Genomic DNA, 21,495 nt, shown 5'->3' on the forward strand with positions numbered 1-21,495 from the left:
CCTCTCCTGCCCCTCCTGCCCCTTCCCCTCCCTCTCCTCCCCCTCCTGCCCCTTCCCCTCCCTCTCCTCCCCCTCCTGCCCCTTCCCCTCCCTCTCCTCCCCCCTCCTGCCCCCTTCCCCTCCCTCTCCTCCCCTCCTGCCCCCTTCCCCTCCCTCTCCTCCTTTTCCCCTCCCCCTCCCTCCGTTCTCTCTCCCCCCTTCCCTTTCCCTCTCCTCCCTCTTTCCTCTCCCTCTCCTCCCCCTCTCCGCCATTCCCTCCTCTCCCCCTTTCCTCCCCTCCCTTCTCCCCTTCCTCTTCCCTTCCCTTCCCTCCCCTCCTTTCTCCCCCTCCCCGTCCCCTTCCCTTCCCCTTCTCCTTCGTATTCACAGCCACAACAGGAACCATTAGGTGTCCTCCTCTTGTCCACTTTGATAGTAATGGTGAGTAGAGTTCTCCATCCGTATAAACCATATGCATTTCTTAAACGATTATTCCCATGCATTTTCACTCTTTTTCAAACTGATGCAATTCTACCACTTGAGTATTTCTATCTTTTTGTCTTGGTTTTGATCATTTATTTTCTACTACTACTATTATTATTATTATTATTATTATTATTATTATTATTATTATTATTACCTGGTAAGTTACAACCCTAGTTAGAAAAGTTGGATGCTATAAGCCCAAGGGATCCAACTGGGAAATATCCCAATTAGCACAGGAAATAAGAAATAAACTTCAAACTACAGAAGTTTAAGAACAATAACATTAAAATCAATTTTTCATAAATAAACTAGAAAAACTAACAAAACAGGAGAAAGAGAAATAAGATAGAATAGTGTGCCTGAGTGGTACCCTGAAGCAAGAGAACTCTAACCCAAGACAGTGGAGGTACCATGGTACAGAGGCTGTGGCACTACACAAGACTAGAGAACAAAGGTTTGATTTTGGAGTTTTGGAGTGTCCTTCTCCTAGAAGAGCTGCTTACCATAGCTAAAGAGTCTCTTTTACCCTTACCAAGAGGAAAGCCACTGAACAGTTACAGTGCAGTAGTCAATCCCTTGAGCGAAGAAGAATTGTTTAGTAATCTTAGTGTTGTCAAGTGTATGAGGAAATGTGTAAAGGATAGGCCTGGCTATTCTGTGTATAGGTTCCACTTTCTGTTATATTAATTATTTTCCATTTTATCCAATTTATATTTCGTAAATATTCCGTTTTTGTTTGATATACGGGTTTTATTCAGAATCCTGTAGTTCTTTGTTCGGTTTTAACTTTTTTTCCTCATAAGAATATTAGTAATGCGGAGGATTGCTTAACAAATTAATTCCCTTCAGGCTAATTTTGGCAAGATTTTCCTAATAAAAAAATATTGAAACACTCATTCCCTTACTTGTTTTGAATTTAACCATCTTTCATTTTTGCTTCATAAAATTTTACACTGATGTACGATGATAATGATGATACAAATAACAAGAACAACCAGCTTTCATTACCTATCCAAGAAAATGGAACTACGATTTAAATATACCAAGAAATATATAAAATTTCTCTTCCAATAAGTAACATTTCCGGAGGTGACTTGTGAAATATTTTCTTACAGTCTGCCAGCAATTTACTCCAAGAGATGATTTACTTCCCAAGTCTCACCTCCATTGGATCAGGAGACTTCAAAGGCGTGAGTAATTCCACTGTCAATCACTAATAATTAGCGTCGTTTTCATGCGTATCAACATAAATTTGGAAACGATGTCGCCAGCCTCTAATTTTTGCTTAATTTGTGAGGGGTGTAGCTCGGAATAACAACTATTCACCTGTTATGGATGGTCGGTAAAAGTACGAATTACATTCAATTTTCTCCTTTTTAATGTCGGGTATTTGAGTCTCTCTCTCTCTCTCTCTCTCTCTCTCTCTCCTCTCTCTCTCTCTCTCTCTGAGAATATGCAGTTATGTTTCACGTTTGCAGAAGCGCTCTCTCTCTCTCTCTCTCTCTCTCTCTCTCCTCTCTCTCTCTCTCTCTCTCTCTCTCTCTGAGAATATGTAGTTATGTTTACGTTTGCAGAAGCGCTCGCTCTCTCTCTCTCTCTCTCTCTCTCTCTCTCATCTCTCTCTCTCTCTCTCTCTCTCTCTCTCTCTATATATATATATATATATATATATATATATACACATACATAAATACATACATACATACAGTGTGTATGTATATATAGCCTATAGGTCTTCAATTTCAGAAAGTCTTTGAAAGAAGGATCGTCATAGCTACAATATCATATTCTTACCATTTCAATTCAGCTTGGCGAATTTATTTACGCGAATTGTAATTGATGGCTTATTCCCAGTACAAGTAATTCTTTCTCTTAATTAGCATATCGCATGCGGGAATGATTCGTTCCGAATTCCTTGGTGCGCGCTGCATTCCCATTCCAAAGAAACCTCATCCATCAAACGTAGCTCAATTCCTTTTGTCGCCAATAACCCGCCCTCACCATTACATGGCATGTCAATCGGACATTACATTGCCTCTGCATATAAATATCGGGTACCAAGCGCTCGTAACCATAAAGGCTTTAGGAGGGGGTTGGTGGCTGTTTGACTGGTAGTTGGAATGGAGAAGAGGCAGGGGTTTTGGGGTGGAGGGGTGGCTTATCTGGTAGTGAAAGGGGGTTGGGATATATGAGCTGCGGAATGGTCAGGCAAGAGACCCTTTTGATTGGTTTAAAGGGAGGGGAAGGGCAGGGGAAGTTATAGGAGGTAGGGGGGGAAGATACAGAATGGGGGTCCCTGTTGATTGGCAGATGGAGAAGCATAGGGGAAGAGTAGGGGGGCAGTTAGGAGTAGATCGGACAGATGATTCAAGAAGGGGGGGGGCCAGGATGGAGGGGTAGAGGAGCTTGAAAGAGGGGGTAGAGGGAGCTTGAAAGAGGGGGTAGAGGGAGCTTGAAAGAGGGGGTAGAGGGAGCTTGAAAGAGGGGGTTAGAACCCCCATCCTCCCACCCATCTGCATTTCAATTATCAACTTTCATATCCCGAAAGGTATCATTTTCTGAAACACTGTACATGTAATTTAACGACCGACGGCGATTGGGCGATCGCCTGACACGGCTGCGTTTCGATGCGGACCTCCAATCCGGGGAGTCGTAAGTCTTTTGATTTCAAATATTATGGAATGTGGTTTTTTTTTTCGGGGGAACCATGGAGAGAAACAAAATGGGCTTGTTTTAATAATTGGCTTATTTGATTTCTCTCTCTCTCTCTCTCTCTCTCTCTCTCTCTCTCTCTCTCTCTCTCTCTCTCTCTCTCAGGACTAGTTTTTTTTGGGGAAAAATGGGTTAGTTCTAAAATTTGGCTAATTCAGTTTCTCTCTCTCTCTCTCTCTCTCTCTCTCTCTCTCTCTCTCTCTCTCTCTCTCTCTCTCTCTCTCTAAGGACTAGTTTTTGGGGTAGAGAAAAAGTGAGCTAGTTCTAAAATTTGGCTAATTCAATTCTCTCTCTCTCCTCTCTCTCTCTCTCTCTCTCTCTCTCTCTCTCCTCTCTCTCTCTCTCTCTCTCTCTAAAGGGCCTAGTCGTAATGTAATTCCTAAGAACAGTATTGTTGGGTGTCTATGAGAAAAGAATAATCAACAGTGAAAATCCTTTCTTTCTTTACGATTTAAAATACAAACAGATAATATTACTTGTATGACTTGGTAATAAAACATTGATAATACAGAATATGAAAAACTGAAAATGTAGAAAACGCTAGTCGTTGAAGAGGTAGTATAGTTTTACATAAATTATTCTTACAAACATGAGTTATCACGTGCACAGGGGATCGGGGCATACGAATTTTAATTAACTCTTCTGCAGTAACCAAGACTAAAAAGTTAATTCAACTGAGCTGTGGTAATTTGCAAGGTATTACAGTGACACATATGAGGAATATTATTAACCTTACTAGGTACTACTTCCGCCAAAAATGGCGGCAATATTAAAAAGGGTCAACACTGCACTTTTTGGGCATAGGGACGTTATATATCATCAAGGAGCTCAGTCTCTGGTAACTTGAGAGTTATGGTAACTTCATAATTCTTTTGAGTTTTACTTTCTTTTATCCGTGATTTTAACTTTTTAGGCATTTGCGGAGCTTTTCAGCTCGCCTTAACGGTATCCTGGCGCTCGCCTAAATGGTATCCTGGTGCTTGTCTAACGGTATCCAAGTGCTTGCCTAAACTGTATCCAGGTGCTCGCCTAAACGGTATCCAAGTGCTTGCCTAAACTGTATCTAGGTGCTCGCCTAAACGGTATGTAGGTGCTCGCCTAACCGGTATCTAGGTGCTTGCCTAACCGGTATCCAGGTGCTCGCGTAAACGGTATCCTAGTGCTTGCCTAACGGTATCCAGGTACTCACTTAAACGGTATCCAGGTCTCGCCTAAACGGTATCCAGGTGCTCGCCTAAACGGTATCCTGGTGCTTGCCTAACGGTATCCAGGTACTCACTTAAACGGTATCCAGGTCTCGCCTAAACGGTATCCAGGTACTCAGCTAAAGGGTATCCGGGTGCTCGCCTAAACGGTATCCTGGTACCGTTGTCGTCGAAGAGTTGCTGTAGCCGTCGAAGGAGTGAAGAGGGCACCTGTTAAGGGGGGAAGATCAAGAGGGAGGCAGAGAATTGGATGGCGAGATATGGCGAAGGATGATATGGCGAGTAGAGGTTTTGGTAGAAGACGATGCCTTTGATAGAAGGTATTGGAGAGGGCGCATCAGGCAAACGTTCCCTTAATGTAAGGATAACGGTGGGAAAGAACAAAGAGTCGCTATAGTCATCCTATGCATCGTTTTACAGTAACTTAACGATGTTCAGTCGCCCATATTCGTCACTTTGACATTTGACTGAGGGAGAAGAAAAGACACTCTTGTCTTATAACACCTTCTGCATTTTCGGTTCGAGGGGATTTGAGATTTAAGTTTCAATAGATAGAAATAAAAGGTAAAAGGATGTGCTTGATTACCTGAAGAACTTTGAAGAAGTTCAATTATTCTAGAAATTATTGATTTATAAAGTGAAACTTCTGTTGTGAACGTCCTTTTTATATTACGTCCATAGACTCCTTTAAGGAGTCTATGATTACGTCTCAATTTTCTGTTATTCAGTTGTTGTTTAAAAGTTATAAAAAATCTTTATTCATATATATATATATATATATATATATATATATATATATATATATATATATATATATATATATATATATATATATCTATATATATATATATATATATATATATATATATCTGTATATATATATATATCTATATATATATATATATATATATCTATATATATGTATATATATCTATATGTATATATATATATCTATATATATATATATATATATATCTATATATATATATATATATATATATCTATATATATATATATATATATATATATCTGTATATATATATATATCTATATATATATATATATATATATATCTATATATATGTATATATATCTATATGTATATATATATATCTATATATATATATATATATATATATATATATATATCTATATATATATATATATATCTATATATATATATATATATATATATATATATATCTATATATATATATATATATATATATATATATATATATATATATATAATGTGTGTGTGTATGTATAATTTGTTCCTTTGATTTTATTATTATACTGAATTAACTGAAGTAAACTTTAATATTCACAGGCGCCTGGCATTAAATAAGAACTTTTTTACCTTAACAAGTAATTCATATAAGATAATTTCCTTTAAAAAAAAGTTAATCCCTACTAAAAGTAGTTATTTTTATTTATCTAAAGTCATTCATTGGGTTCAGAACCGCAGTTAATGGTATTTAATCTTGAATAGCTGTATACAAAAATTACAATTAACCATTTTCCAGTAAAGAATTACATTTTCTATTTCTAAGGAGATGAAATACACAACTAAAGTTCCAGGTACCAGACGGAGCTCATCTAAACTATGATAACGCTTCCTTCTCTCTCTCTCTCTCTCTCTCTCTCTCTCTCTCTCTCTCGTGAAATATGAAGCTCGTAGTGCCCCTTACACACTACTACCACATACATACTGTACACACGCGCCTCGCGCAGTAAATAACCAATGCGGTGTGTTGGGCAAGGGTCTTTCGTCGCATGCGGTCGGCAAAGCCATAAAGATAAGGTTAGCGTGTTGGATCTCCATATCATTTCCCCTGTAACTGCTAATGCATGCCCTGCCCTGCCCCTACACCAGGGGTCATTCTTACCCCTGTCCACTGTGGTCACCCTGTACCTCTCTCCTAGACCCCTTTCTATCCTCCTCCCCTGAAACGTATCCCCTCAACCCAACTGCCCTCAGCTACAATTATTATTAACGCTATTATTCAGCCATTACCCCCTTCCTTTATCACGGCGGGTTTTATGACCTAAATCACTCGTCAGGGTCATAACAAGGAGGATGAACTACAGTTTGTCATAAAATCGTTGAAAAAATGGGTGACATCAATTTATTACGGTCTTTGCTACGTCCGTCATTCTCAAATCTCGACGTTCATGATTGATATTTGTTTGTTTATTTGTTTGTGGTATTAAACCAATACGATGCTTAACTAAGATTCGCCTTCAAATCATAATTAGAAATACTATTATAAATGTAAGGAGGCCTACATGTTTTATAGTTGTTGGTATGATAAGAAACATTATCTAATCTTCAGTAAAATTGAACAAATATTTGTAATATAAACAAAAGCCAGTGCTATAACTTTTGAATTGGGGATAATATTATGGAAGCTTTTCGAAGTATCTTAGTCACGTGGATTGAAGCGATGATGATTGTTTGGTGCAAATGGTGTTATTAGTTGGGAATGTTGTACTTTGCGAAAATTTCGAAAATTCTATGTACTTTTGCTGAAGAATTGTGAAGCTTTAAAAAAAATGGCAGAGATGGTGGGTGGGGCTGTACACAGGAACGGTCTTCGCAGTTAGTGTGACAGATTGCACCAGGAATTCTTGTATCCAACTGTACATAATACCGATCTGTTAGTAATTCTTGCAAGGTTATTGATTTCCATCAAATACAACGTTGAACTCAAAGGGAGAGGAATTGCCTTGAGTGTACCTTAATCGGTGCTTTGTTACCTTTACGTAACGGTCTTTGCAGCGTCCATATGGCTACTAACTGAACTCATTTTTAACCCTCTACTATATCTCCGTCGTCGCGTCTTTTCTTCCATCTAATTGTGCAGCCTAAAAAGGCATATTGCAACTGGCAGGTTCCCACCACCAGCTGTATATGGGTGCGACATGGCCTCCCAAACCTCGGTTCTAGACCTTATGGATCAGTTTCTTAAAAGATTACTATTATTGCATAAGATTTGCAAAACAATTGCTGCCCCGAGTGAGGATCGAACTCACGACCTTCAGATTATGAGACTGACGGGCTGCCTACTGCGCTATCGAGGCGCTGCATATAATGAAGCAAGCTATATTCGCAGGCAATTGCCATTTGATACTGTTGTAATATAATCTTGGAATAGTAGTAGTAGTAGTAGTAGCAAGTTAGCCAGGGCACCAGTCGCCCGTTGAGATACTACCACTAGAGAATTATGGGGTCCTTTGACTGGCCAGATAGTACTACATTGGATCCTTCTCTCTGGTTACGATTCACTTTCCCTTTGCCTACTCATACACCGGATAGTTTGGCCTGTTCTTTACAGATTTTCCTCTGTACTCATATACCTGACAACACTGAGATTACCCAACAATTCTTCTTCACCCAAGGGGTTAACTACTGCACTGTAATTAGTCAGTGGCTACTTTCCTCTTGGTAAGGGTAGAGGAGACTCTTTAGCTATGGTTAGCAGCTCTTCTAGGAGAAGGGCGCTCCAAAATCAAACCATTGTTCTCTTACTCTTGGGTAGTGCTATAGCCTCTGAACCATGGTCTTTTACTGTCTTGGGTTAGTGTTCTCTTGCTTGAGGGTACACTCAGGCACACTATTCTATCTAATTTCTCTTCCTCTTGTTTTGTTAAATTATTTAAAGTTTATATATGAAACATTTTTTTAATGTTGTTACTGTTCTTAAAATATTTTATTTTTCCTTGTTTCCTTTCCTCACTGGGCTATTTTCCCCGTTGGGGCCCCTGGGCTTATAGCATCCTGCTTTTCCAATTAGGGTTGTAGCTTAGCAATTAATAATAATAATAATAATAATAATATGCACAGTAATTTAGTTAGTTGGGTATATGACACTAAGTCAGTGTCAGGAGAGGTGAAATTTTTGACGGGTGGAATTATGTACTTGAAGGAAACATGATTAGAGGTATAATAGTAGTAGTTTGAGATAGGGATAGTTGATGAAAATATTGAAACTATTCATTTAATGACTATTTTAACATATATTTTGACTATGTTTCTGTGTTTGGAAGCTGCCATGTTCAAGTTTATTGGATTAGAAGCTTTCTAAAAGTAATTTTCTAAGCATTTTATATACAATAAAGTGAGAAGATAAAAAGTACTGATAGAAAAAGACTTACAAAAAAAAGTGAAACATCACGCCAATTCATTTGTCTTGAATTCCAATCAAAATTACTGCAATTATTGTAAGGTAAGAAAGATGCAATTATTAATCACCTAAAAACATAGGTAGGACGATAGAGAATTTTAATAACATAAATCTTAAAAAAAAAAAATCTTTACATTATATACTGGATTGATATTGTTTTTCATTTAGGAATTTCCCTAAAAGCTAGTTTTTATTTACATTAGGAATTTCCGGCCAATTGCACTTCTCCGCCTACCCATATAGTTCATATTCTATAAAATCCAATCGAAAGTATTCTTCGCAGTTTGGAATGCTAACTGGATTATTAAGAGTAATTTCACCCATTACTCATTGTGTGTTCACTGTAGTGAGGATCGAACCTCAGCTTATGGGGCCTGCGAGCTACATGCTGCACTATCAAGGCATTATGTATTAAAATGAAAGCTATATTGGTCATGCTATGGCTATTTAATAATCATCTTCAGATTATATCGGAATATACAGCTCAATAATCAAGGTAATTGGGAGAGGACAGTAATCTCTTCTCATTAGAGGGAACACTTGTGATGGGTTGAGGGAGTAGGTGTAAGAGGAGAGAAAGACGACTAGAAAAATCGCTGTAGTAGTAGTAGTAGGATCAGCAATACTTGTATTAGCACAGTTAGAATAAGAGAAAAAAATGATACAATTTCTTACTTCATGCCTACTGGAGAGAAAATTGCATACGAGTCATTTAAGGTTATACATTTACTAAGATAATATTGAGAATAAGATTTTATGAATGTTATAAAATTTGTTTATGAGTTTAAGGTATAAATTATAATATCAGTACTAAGGTTCTCATCAAGAGAAACAATTTTCAAGTATAAACTGATATATTTGATGATCACAGGAAAATTGCATATAGCTCTGAGGATCCGATGACGCACTTTTGGGTCATCCGTTCATGTAACCAGAAGTGCTAAATAGAAAATGTATTGATCTTACTAATGCAATTTTCAATATCTTTCTAACTTTACTCTTTGTGAGTTATGCCATGAAACATCAACCGAAGTAGGTCGACATATGACATCATTTGCTCATTATAACTTGTTTTTCAAGTTTCTGAGCCTGACAGTTATTTTGTGTTGGCTAGGATTACCAGTGGGTTACGGTGTGCAAAGAGTCTTAAAACATTTACAGATACAATACTACGTATTGAAATTTTAGCAAAATTAAATTGGATAAATGTTTCACTTTATTTTTTTGCACGTCATCATCTACATTAATCTAATCTTAATCGGTTCGGTTCAGATTTCCAAGAGCTTTCGCTCAGGCCGGGGGCTCCTAAACTCAAGGACATAGCCTCCCCCCTCCCAAGTTTTTATGCAATTGCTGAGCACGAAGAGCATGACTGCAGGTGTCAGGCTGTTTTCTTATACTGTCAATTTTTTTTTATTGAATCGAATCTTTGCTCACAACATAACCAAGTGAAGGACTCGGCAAGGCAGGCGCAGTTGCTCAGCACGACGACGGGTGTGTCTGCGAGGACTCCAAAACCAGGCTCCTCGTGTAACCAAAGGGAGGATATATAGTGGTAGAGAAAGTTTTATAGTAGCAAGTCCCAGTGAGTAGAAGAGAGTAGGAGAGGAGGGAAAAATTTTGAGGAGAAAAAAAAAAGCATTTTATCGAAGATGAAAAATTGTGGACAGAAACAAGATTAAAACATATAAAGAAATGTAGATAAAGTAAATAACTTTACCATTTCCATATCTTACCCCGAAATTTGTACTTTGACTACTAATCTGTTACTAAATGTTTAGCCTTCTTTCAATCTCTGTCCTTACCTTCTGCTGACAATGACTTATTGTCTTAACTGAAATTACCTTGACTATACAGTTTATATCTTGCTTGAGGGTACTCTGGCACACTATTCTATCTTATTTTTTTTTTCTTCCTCTTGTTTTTTTGAAATGGTGTGTTGGGCAGGCTTAATAGAAGGGCCATGGATGCCTAGTGGTTTATTAAGAGGTTGTCTTTTCCTTTTCTGATTCTTTTTCTTTTCAAAACCATCCTTACTGTCCTCCCTTCAGTTGAAGTGGCTATCCTGGAGGGTATTTAGCCTTGCATGGTGTATCCAGTTTTTCTGACTCTTTACTATAGTCTATGGATTTCATCAATCATTTTATTTATAATTTCTGTACATATTGTTTTTGTTATAATTCTTGTTAGTATAGTTTTTAAGTATGATGTCTCTTTTTTTTATTTCTATTAATTCTTATGCTGTCTGGAGATATTGAGCAAAATCCGGGACCAGTACGTCCTAGATTTCGTCAATGTCGTCTTCTGTATTGCAATATTCGTGGTCTTCATGCAAATATCCAAGACCTTACAGTTGCGTCCAGACAGTAAGATATTCTTTTGTGGTCAGAAACTTTGGTTTCTAATATGAGGCACTCATCTGAGCTCCTTATAACTGGTTTTAAGAAGCCAATAATGTTGAAACGTGATGCCATCCCTAGGGCCAGGGGAATGGCAGTGTATATTAGGACTGAGTACCCTGCTTCTCATAAGTCTCATAAGTTTGTGGCAGGCATAGCAACTTTTGTGTTCGATCTACCGGAATCCAGACATGGATGATTCTATCTTCGATTGTCTTCTTACCATTATGGCTAAGATACAAGAAGATGATAGAAAGGCTTCTTTTGTCTTTGTTGGTGATTTTAATGCTCACCATAGGGAGTGGTTAAGTTCTATCTCTCCTACCGATCGCCATGGCTTAAGAGCTTTAGATTTTGCCTCTGAATCAGACTGTCAGCAAATCATAAATGAAGCTACTCACAGGTCTGGTGATTGCTTGGACCTCGTATACACTGACTCCCCTGTCGTTATAACTAGTAAGGTTGGTTCTCCAGTCGGGACATCTGATCATGTCTTGATTTCATTAGTAGTGAAGACTGAGCAGCCTGTCCCTGATATATCATACTCTTGTAAAATTTATATGAAATCCCAAGCAGACTAGAATGGGATCTTGCATGATCTTTTGTGCTTGAATTGGTCACAATTATATAGTAGTGTGGATCCTGTTGTCCCTTTGAATGAGAATCTAGTGAGAATAATTGATAGGTGTATCACTTCTCGTGTGCTAAGGTACCTAGTGAAGGACAAACCGTGGTTCAATGATGATTGTAGACGTGCTTATTTGGAGAAGCAGGAGGCCTATCATCTTTGGAAGGGTAACAGATCAGATTTGACCTGGAACAACTATACTCAGCTTCGATTTTTTGCTCAGAGAGTTTATGCCTCAACTGAAAAGGAGTACAATTTAACCATAAAAGAAACCCTTTCTGGTACAACTCGGGAATATAAATGGTGGTCTACCCTTAAATTTGCACTCTTTGGTGTAGATGCAACAGTTCTTCCTTTACTTAAACCAGATGGCTCAGTCACTCATGTCCAAAGGAAAAGGCAACCCTGTTGGCTGATGTTTTTGACAGTAAACAGAGTAATGAAAAACTGGAACTTCCTCATTCCTGTTTTCTGAGGCTAAACTAACTAGTTTAGCTTTTCGATCTCTTGAGATTAAAGCTCTGTTGATGGATCTTGATGCTTATGGAGGTGTAGACCCAAATGGCATTTTTCCTTTGTTTTTTATAAAAACAGCAGATTTCTTAGCTCCAAAGGTATCTTATTTTGCGCAAGTTAGCAAGAAGAGGAGCTTTTAGCACTTGTTGGAGAATTGGTAATGTTACTCCTCTTTGTAAATGTGTTTATGGTAGCTCAAGTCCCACTGATTACCGCCCAATATCCATAACTCCCATCTTATCTAAAGTTTTTGAACGTCTTCTGGCAAAACGTCTTAATAGGTTTGCTGAAGGTAATCATCTATTCCCTAGTTTGCAATTTGGTTTTCGTAAAGGCCTCGGAGCATGTGATGCCCTTCTTACAATCTCCAATGCTGTACAGAAATCCCTTGATTGTGGTCAAGAAGTTCGTATGATTGGCCTTGATTTTAGTGCTGCCTTTGACCGTGTTAATCATGAGGCCCTTGTTTTCAAACTGAAACAGTTGGGAGTGGGTGGGTCGTTTCTTAGCATTATTATTGATTTTTTAAGTAATAGATCTCAAAGAGTTGTTGTTGATGGTGCCGGCACCATAGTGAGTATAGGAATGTGATATACAGTGTTCCACAGGGTAGTGTTCTTGGCCCATTACTTTTCATACTATATACACATGACATGTGGTTTGGCCTAGAAAACAAGCTTGTTGCATATGCAGATGATGCTACTCTCTTTGCATCAATTCTATCCCCTGAATGTAGATCTGGAATTGGTGAATCCCTTGATAGAGATTTAGCTTAAGTTAGTGCATGGTGCAAATTATGGGGCATGAAGTTGAATCCTAATAAAACTCAAAGTATGATTGTAAGTAGGTCAAGGACGGTGGCTCCTCAACATCCAGATCTCAGTATTGATAATGTTTCTTTATATTTCTATGGCTCTTTTAAAATTTTAGGTGTGATTCTTGACAGCAAACTTACTTTTGAGAAATACATTAGGTCTGTGTCTTTTTCAATTGTACAAAAAATTGGCTTATGGAGAAAGTCTTACAAGATTTTCGGTGATCAATCTATTCTGAAGAAGTGTTTTAACTCTTTCATTCTACCTTGTTTTGAGTATTGTTCTCCTGTCTGGTGTTCAGCTGCTGATTCTCATCTTAATTTGTTGGACAGAAACTTACGGTCTATTAAATTTCTTATTCCTGATCTAGATATTAATCTTTGGCACCGTCGTTCAATTAGTTCATTATGCATGTTGCATAAGATTTTTCATAACTCTGACCATCGTTTACATTCAGATCTCCCTGAACAATTCTATCCTGTTCGTAATACTAGGCAGGCAGTTAATTCTAATAGCCAGGCCTTCTCCATCATGAGGCTCAATACTGCACAGTATTCTAGAAGTTTTATTGCAGCTGTTACCAAGTTGTGGAATGATCTTCCTAATCGGGTAGTTGAATCAGTAGAACTTCAAAAGTTAAAAGTTGGACCAAATGTTTTTATGTTGACCAGGCGGACATGAGTCTTTTTATAGTTTATATATGACATATCTGTTTTTGATGTTGTTAATAGTTTATATAGGACATATCTGTTTTGACGTTGTTACTGTTTTAGAATGATTTATTGTTAATTTATTCTCATCATTTATTTATTTCCTTATTTCCTTTCCTCACTGGGCTATTTTTCCCTATTGGAGCCCTTGGGCTTATAGCATCTTGCTTTTCCAACTAGGCTTGTAGCTTGGCTAGTAATAATAATAATAATAATAATAATTATCAGAACATTGTTAAATGTCAATAGCATGGCGAATATAGCTTTCATCTTTTCTACGTAATGCCTCGATAGCGCAGTAGGCAGCGCGTCAGTCTCATAATCTGAAGGTCGTGAGTTCGATCCTCACTCGGGGCACTTAACTTTTCATCTGTACAAGTATAGTAATAAAGAAAACATGTTAAGAGGCTGAATTCATATTGATAGTATCGGTAAGATAAGTAGAAGTAACACTTTTACACCGTTTAGCAATTGTGAACAGTCTTTAAGATACAGGTTGGTCACTCAAGAAAAGGTTGGTATAGTTGATGATATGAAAAGGCAAGCAAATGAAAACAAAAGATTACTTAGATTCTTTATAATTAAAATAACAATACAAAGGTATGCTCCTCAAAAATGTTGAGAGAATTTCATACTTCAATAGGCTATACTTAAGTTTTTGCCTATTCACCAAATATATTGGATTATATTTGAATATCCTTTCTCTTGATCAGCACCTTACTATGTAATTGATATGTCTTAAAAATCGAAAAGCATTTCATAAAAGTAAAGTCCTACTCTTGTTCTACTACCAATGATTTTGACTCCTTCGTTTAGGCATTAAGTAATCAACGATATGAAATCCATCTCTTATCCTGAAACTGCTACTACTAATACTAATTTGTAGTCTCCTTTCTCTCTTCGTACAACTGCTAAAAACCCATCTAAATCTTCGCGTATATCAACACTGGCTTACTGTCCTATCCCTAACTACCTTGATTATTGAGTGTACTCCAAGTAACTCAAAATATCATTTAATAGCAATAGCATGTGAATATAGCCGTCATCTGTGGCACGTACTGCCTCGATAGCGCAGTAGGCAGCGCGTCAGTCTCATAATCTGAAGGTCGTGAGTTCGATCCTCACTCGGGGCAAAAACGTTTTCTAAAGTGAATATGTAATAAGTTTCAAGAGATATTATTTACAATTACACAATAAGTGCTGATTAAGAGAAATAATTTTTAAATATAACCCTATGTATTTGATGGTCAGGCCAAAGCAAATTATAGCTTATGGAGGTATGCAAAATCTCTTATAACATATTAGAATATCATCTTTTTGATTGAAATTTTAATAAAAATTGTTTTAATTTGTGTCTTTCCACATCATCGATCTTTTCTTAAAGGAGCATCCAGTTACATAAGCACTGTTCCTTTTTACAATACTGTATAACAGGATTACTCTTACCTATACTCTCAAGATTTATTTATTCTCTTAACTTATTTTCTCTATTATACTTGTACAGATGAAAAGTTGAGTGCCCCGAGTGAGGATCGAACTCACGACCTTCAGATTATGAGACTGACGCGCTGCCTACTGCGCTATCGAGGCATTACGTGTAATAGAAGAAAGCTATATTCGCTATATTATCGGCATTAGCAACGTTTTGATAATTCTTTGGATTAGACTCTATAGTGAAGGTAATTTCTTTTAGGACATTAAGTCATTGTCAGCAGAAGGTACAAATTTTATGAGCTAGGTCAGAGGATTGAAAGAAGACTAGACAATTATTAACAGATGAGTAGTAGAAGTACAAGTTTTTAGATAAAAGATGAAAATGGTAACGTTATTTGCTTGATCACTATTTTCTGTATATATTTTGATATGGTTGCTGTCTGGAATTTATCTTCTTCAAGGCTGGACAATTGGAATTTAGCCAAAAAAAAAGAAAAAAACTTCCTGAGCATTTTATTTGTAGCAATTGAATAAGAGTAGGAAGTGTTGAAGAAATGTATTTTAGTGTGCCACACATATATCATTTCAATAATGACTATGCCCACCAAGAGAAAATTGTTTTATCATGTAATTTGTACTCCCTAAAAATTCAACGTAGGTAATAAAGAAGTACTACATAGAAAAGAAGAATGTGGTAGCGCAACCTCCTGACTGCAGCTTCTTACATGAGAAATTAGGTTGATATCTTTCTTTTCTTCATATCTTTCCCATTTTATATCATCGTCTATATTATTTCTTTCTCATCTCCATGGGAATTCAGGAATTATTCGAAAAGCTTTATTTTATAATTATTGTAGGAATTTATGGCCAGTTACCGTTTGGTGCTAAATTACCTCCCGGGCCCTTTCACTGGCACATATGGCTCCAATTTTATAAAAGTCCCAATCAAAAGTAATTGTCCCAATGTGCTATAGAATGCTTAAGCTGTGCTACAAAAACATGGGTTTTACCACAATTTTTTTCTACTACTTACTATGTGTTTATGGTAGAAAACGTTTTTGCCCCGAGTGAGGATCGAACTCACGACCTTCAGATTATGAGACTGACGCGCTGCCTACTGCGCTATTGAGGCATTACTTATAATAGATGAATGCTATATTCACCATGCGATTGCCATTAAAAAAAATAATCTGAAATATACTTGAAGTGCACTCAATAATCAAGGTATTATGGGATAGGACAGTAAAGCCAGATGAAGGTAGAGATGGGTTTGTAGTAGTATGAAGAGAGAAAGGAGACAACAGACTAGTATTAGTAGTAGTAATAGTTGTAGTAGCAGTTTCAGGATAAGTGATAAATTTGTCATCGTCGAATACTTGATACCTAAAGGAGTGAAAATTGCTTAAAAAGTAATGAGTATGCCTTTTGATTGGAATTTTAGCTAAAAATAATTTCAAATAAGGATTTGTTTTAATTTGTTGTCTTTTCACATCATCAAATATATCAACATTTTCTTGAGGGAGCCTCCTTCATCTTATGCACTTCACAATTGCAATGCTGTATAACAGGATTACGTCTACTCCTGTTACCTATAGTATTAATAGGAATATAGCCTGTTAACATGTTTTCTTTGTTACTGTACGTGTACAGATGAAAAGTTGAGTGCCCCGAGTGAGGATCGAACTCACGACCTTCAGATTATGAGACTGACGCGCTGCCTACTGCGCTATCGAGGCATTACGTATAATAGATACAAGTTATATTCGCTATATTATTGGCATTTAACCACGTTTTGATAATTCTTTGGATTAGACTCTATAGTGAAGGGAATTTCTTTTAGGATATTAAGTCATTGTCAGCAGAAGGTACAAATTTTATGAGTTGGGTCAGAGGATTGAAAGAAGATTAGACACTTATAAACAGATGAGTAGTAGAAGTACAAGTTTTTAGATAAAAGATGGAAATGGTAACGTTATTTGTTTGATCACTATTTTCGGTATATATTTTGATATGGTTCCTGTCCGGAATTTATCTTCTTCAAGGCTGGACAATTGAAATTTAGCCCAAAAAAAAAAAAAAAAAAAAAAAAAAAACTTTCTGAGCATTTTATTTGTAGCAATTGAATAAGAGTAGGAAGTGTTGAAGAAATGTATTTTAGTGTGCCACACATATATCATTTCAATAATGACTATGCCCACCAAGAGAAAATGGTTTTATCATGTAATTTGTACTCCCTAAAAATTCAACGTAGGTAATAAAGAAGTACTACATAGAAAAGAAGAATGTGGTAGCGCAACCTCCTGACTGCAGCTTCTTACATGAGAAATTAGGTTGATATCTTTCTTTTCTTCATATCTTTCCCATTTTATATCATCTTCTATATTATTTCTTTCTCAACTCCATGGGAATTCAGGAATTATTCGAAAAGCTTTATTTTATAATTATTGTAGGAATTTATGGCCAGTTACCGTTTGGTGTTAAATTACCTCCCGGGCCCTTTCACTGGCACATATGGCTCCAATTTTATAAAAGTCCCAATCAAAAGTAATTGTCCCAATGTGCTATAGAATGCTTAAGCTGTGCTACAAAAACATGGGTTTTACCACAATTTTTTTCTACTACTTACTATGTGTTTATGGTAGAAAACGTTTTTGCCCCGAGTGAGGATCGAACTCACGACCTTCAGATTATGAGACTGACGCGCTGCCTACTGCGCTATCGAGGCATTACTTATAATAGATGAATGCTATATTCACCATGCGATTGCCATTAAAAAAATAATCTGAAATATACTTGAAGTGCACTCAATAATCAAGGTATTATGGGATAGGACAGTAAAGCCAGGTGAAGGTAGAGATGGGTTTGAAGTAGTATGAAGAGAGAAAGGAGACTACAGACTAGTATTAATAGTAGTAATAGTTGTAGAAGCAGTTTCAGGATAAGTGATAAATTTGTCATCGTCGAATACTTGATACCTAAAGGAGTGAAAATTGCTTAAAAAGTAATGAGTATGCCTTTTGATTGGAATTTTAGCTAAAAATAAGTTCAAATAATGATTTGTTTTAATTTGTTGTCTTTTCACATCATCAACTATATCAACATTTTCTTGAGGGAGCCTCCTTCATCTTATGCACTTCACAATTGCAATGCTGTATAACAGGATTACGTCTACTCCTGTTACCTATAGTATTAATAGGAATATAGCCTGTTAACATGTTTTCTTTGTTACTGTACGTGTACAGATGAAAAGTTGAGTGCCCCGAGTGAGGATCGAACTCACGACCTTCAGATTATGAGACTGACGCGCTGCCTACTGCGCTATCGAGGCATTACGTAGATGAAAGCTATATTCGCTATATTATTGGCATTTAACAACGTTTTGATAATTCTTTGGATTAGACTATAGTGAAGGGAATTTCTTTTAGGATATTAAGTCATTGTCAGCAGAAGGTACAAATTTTATGAGATTGGTCAGAGGATTGAAAGAAGACTAGACACTTATAAACAGATGAGTAGTAGAAGTACAAGTTTTCAGATAAAAGATGGAAATGGTAACGTTATTTGCTTGATCACTATTTTCGGTATATATTTTGATATGGTTCCTGTCCGGAATTTATCGTCTTCAAGGCTGGACAATTGAAATTTAGCCAAAAAAAAAAAAGAAAAAAAACTTTCTGAGCATTTTATTTGTAGCAATTGAATAAGAGTAGGAAGTGTTGAAGAAATGTATTTTAGTGTGCCACACATATATCATTTCAATAATGACTATGCCCATCAAGAGAAAATGGTTTTATCATGTAATTTGTACTCCCTAAACATTCAGTTTAGGTAATAAAGAAATACTACATTGAAAAGAAGAATGTGGTAGCGCAACCTCCTGATTGCAGCTTCTTACATGAGAAATTAGGTTGATATATATTTTTTTTCTTCATATCTTTCCCATTTTCATTTTATATCATCTTTTATATTATTTCTTTCTCAACTCCATGGGAATTCAGGAATTATTCGAAAAGCTTTATTTTATAATTATTGTAGGAATTTATGGCCAGTTACCCTTTGGTGCTAAATTACCTCCCGGGCCCTTTCACTGGCACATATGGCTCCAATTCTATAAAAGTCCCAATCAAAAGTAATTGTCACAGTGCACTATAGAATGCTTAAGCTGTGCTACAAAAACATGGGTTTTACCAGAGTTTTTTCTACTACTTACTCTGCGTTTATGGTAGAAAACTTTTTTGCCCCGAGTGAGGATCGAACTCACGACCTTCAGATTATGAGACTGACGCGCTGCCTACTGCGCTATCGAGGCATTACGTATAATAGATGAATGCTATATTCACCATGCTATTGCCATTAAAAAAAAATAATATGAAATATACTTGGGGTTCCCCGACGGTTGACCTGTTCGCGACAGACTTGAACTTCAAGTTTCGGCTGCACTGTTCCCCAGTCCCGGACCCCAAGGCACTGGCAAGATACCTTCCAACAACGATGGGACAACATCGACGTTTACGTCTTCCCACCGTTCGGTCTGATGAGAAGGGTACTCAACAAGACCAGACTATCGGTCAACCTGTCAATGACTTCCACTCAATAATCAAGGTATTTTGGGATAGGACAGTAAAACCAGGTGAAGGTAGAGATGGGTTTGTAGTAGTATGAAGAGAGAAAGGAGACTACAGACTAGTATTAGTAGTAGTAATAGTTGTAGTAGCAGTTTCAGGATAAATGATAAATTTGTCATGTCGAATACTTGATACCTAAAGGAGTGAAAATTGATTAAAAAGTAATTTTTTCAATTAAAACCATTGGTATTAGAACAAGAGTATTGTTTACTTTTATGAAGTGCATTTTGAATTTGTAAAAGTATCGTTTACATAGTAAGATGCTGATCTAGAGAAACCATTTTCTAATGTAACCCATTACATTTGAAGTATGCAAATTCTCTTTTAATATTTCAAAGAGTATGCCTTTTGATTGGAATTTTAGCTAAAGATAAGTTCAAATAATGTTTTGTTTCAATTTGTTGTCTTTTCACATCATCAACTATATCAACATTTTCTTGAGGGAGCCTCCTGTATCTTATGCACTTCACAATTGCAATGCTGTATAATAGGATTACGTCTACTCCTGTTACCTATAGAAATATAGCCTGTTAACATGTTTTCTTTGTTACTGTACTTGTACAGATGAAAAGTTGAGTGCCCCGAGTGAGGATCGAACTCACGACCTTCAGATTATGAGACTGACGCGCTGCCTACTGCGCTATCGAGGCATTACGTATAATAGATGAAAGCTATATTCGCCATATTGTTGGCATTTAAAAACGTTTTGATAATTCTTTGGATTAGACTCTATAGAGAAGGTAATTTCTTTTAGGATATTAAGTCATTGTCAGCAGAAGGTACAAATTTTTATGAGTTAGGTCAGAGGATTGAAAGAAGACTAGACACTTATAAGCATGAGTAGTAGAAGTACAAGTTTTTAGATAAAAGATGGAAATGGTAACGTTATTTGCTTGAACAATATTTTCTGTATATATTTTGATATGGTTGCTGTCTGGAATTTATCTTCTTCAAGGCTGGACAATTGAAATTTAGCCAAAAAAAAAAAGAAAAAAAAAAACTTTCTGAGCATTTTATTTGTAGCAATTGAATAAGAGTAGGAAGTGTTGAAGAAATGTATTTTAGTGGGCCACACATATATCATTTCAATAATGACTATGCCCACCAAGAGAAAATTGTTTTATCATGTAATTTGTAATCTCTAAACATTCAGTTTAGGTAATAAAGAAATACTACGTTGAAAAGAAGAATGTGGTAGCGCAACCTCCCGACTGCAGCTTTTTACATGAGAAATTAGGTTGATATATATTTTTTTTCTTCATATCTTTCCCATTTTCATTTTGTATCATCTTTTATATTATTTCTTTCTCAACTCCATGGGAATTCAGGAATTATTCGAAAAGCTTTATTTTATAATTATTGTAGGAATTTATGGCCAGTTACCCTTTGGTGCTAAATTACCTCCCGGGCCCTTTCACTGGCACATATGGCTCCAATTCTATAAAAGTCCCAATCAAAAGTAATTGTCACAGTGCACTATAGAATGCTTAAGCTGTGCTACAAAAACATGGGTTTTACCAGAGTTTTTTCTACTACTTACTCTGCGTTTATGGTAGAAAACATTTTTGCCCCGAGTGAGGATCGAACTCACGACCTTCAGATTATGAGACTGACGCGCTGCCTACTGCGCTATCGAGGCATTACGTATAATAGATGAATGCTATATTCACCATGCTATTGCCATTAAAAAAAAATAATCTGAAATATACTTGGGGTTCCCCGACGGTTGACCTGTTCGCGACAGACTTGAACTTCAAGCTTCGGCTGCACTGTTCCCTAGTCCCGGACCCCAAGGCACT

General features: G+C 36.7%; 1 long non-coding RNA gene and 11 other non-coding genes across 12 annotated transcripts in view; 3 read left to right on the forward strand and 9 right to left on the reverse strand.

Annotated features, from left to right (window-relative positions):
- Positions 1 to 21,495, forward strand: part of LOC137646875 (uncharacterized) — a 375,240-nt gene that overhangs the window by 296,722 nt on the left and 57,023 nt on the right. The window lies entirely within an intron of this gene.
- Positions 7,394 to 7,466, reverse strand: TRNAM-CAU (transfer RNA methionine (anticodon CAU)). The gene has a single exon. It is a non-coding gene; the product is annotated as a tRNA-Met (tRNA).
- On the forward strand, positions 13,922 to 13,994 carry TRNAM-CAU (transfer RNA methionine (anticodon CAU)). Its single transcript has one exon. It is a non-coding gene; the product is annotated as a tRNA-Met (tRNA).
- TRNAM-CAU (transfer RNA methionine (anticodon CAU)) lies at positions 14,698 to 14,770 on the forward strand. The gene has a single exon. It is a non-coding gene; the product is annotated as a tRNA-Met (tRNA).
- On the reverse strand, positions 15,155 to 15,227 carry TRNAM-CAU (transfer RNA methionine (anticodon CAU)). The gene has a single exon. It is a non-coding gene; the product is annotated as a tRNA-Met (tRNA).
- On the reverse strand, positions 16,131 to 16,203 carry TRNAM-CAU (transfer RNA methionine (anticodon CAU)). The gene has a single exon. It is a non-coding gene; the product is annotated as a tRNA-Met (tRNA).
- TRNAM-CAU (transfer RNA methionine (anticodon CAU)) lies at positions 16,735 to 16,807 on the reverse strand. The gene has a single exon. It is a non-coding gene; the product is annotated as a tRNA-Met (tRNA).
- Positions 17,724 to 17,796, reverse strand: TRNAM-CAU (transfer RNA methionine (anticodon CAU)). The gene has a single exon. It is a non-coding gene; the product is annotated as a tRNA-Met (tRNA).
- Positions 18,327 to 18,399, reverse strand: TRNAM-CAU (transfer RNA methionine (anticodon CAU)). The gene has a single exon. It is a non-coding gene; the product is annotated as a tRNA-Met (tRNA).
- On the reverse strand, positions 19,308 to 19,380 carry TRNAM-CAU (transfer RNA methionine (anticodon CAU)). Its single transcript has one exon. It is a non-coding gene; the product is annotated as a tRNA-Met (tRNA).
- TRNAM-CAU (transfer RNA methionine (anticodon CAU)) lies at positions 20,274 to 20,346 on the reverse strand. The gene has a single exon. It is a non-coding gene; the product is annotated as a tRNA-Met (tRNA).
- On the reverse strand, positions 21,263 to 21,335 carry TRNAM-CAU (transfer RNA methionine (anticodon CAU)). Its single transcript has one exon. It is a non-coding gene; the product is annotated as a tRNA-Met (tRNA).

The sequence above is a fragment of the Palaemon carinicauda genome, chromosome 9 (genome assembly GCF_036898095.1).
Source record: "Palaemon carinicauda isolate YSFRI2023 chromosome 9, ASM3689809v2, whole genome shotgun sequence".
Taxonomy (NCBI): Eukaryota; Metazoa; Arthropoda; class Malacostraca; order Decapoda; family Palaemonidae; genus Palaemon; species Palaemon carinicauda.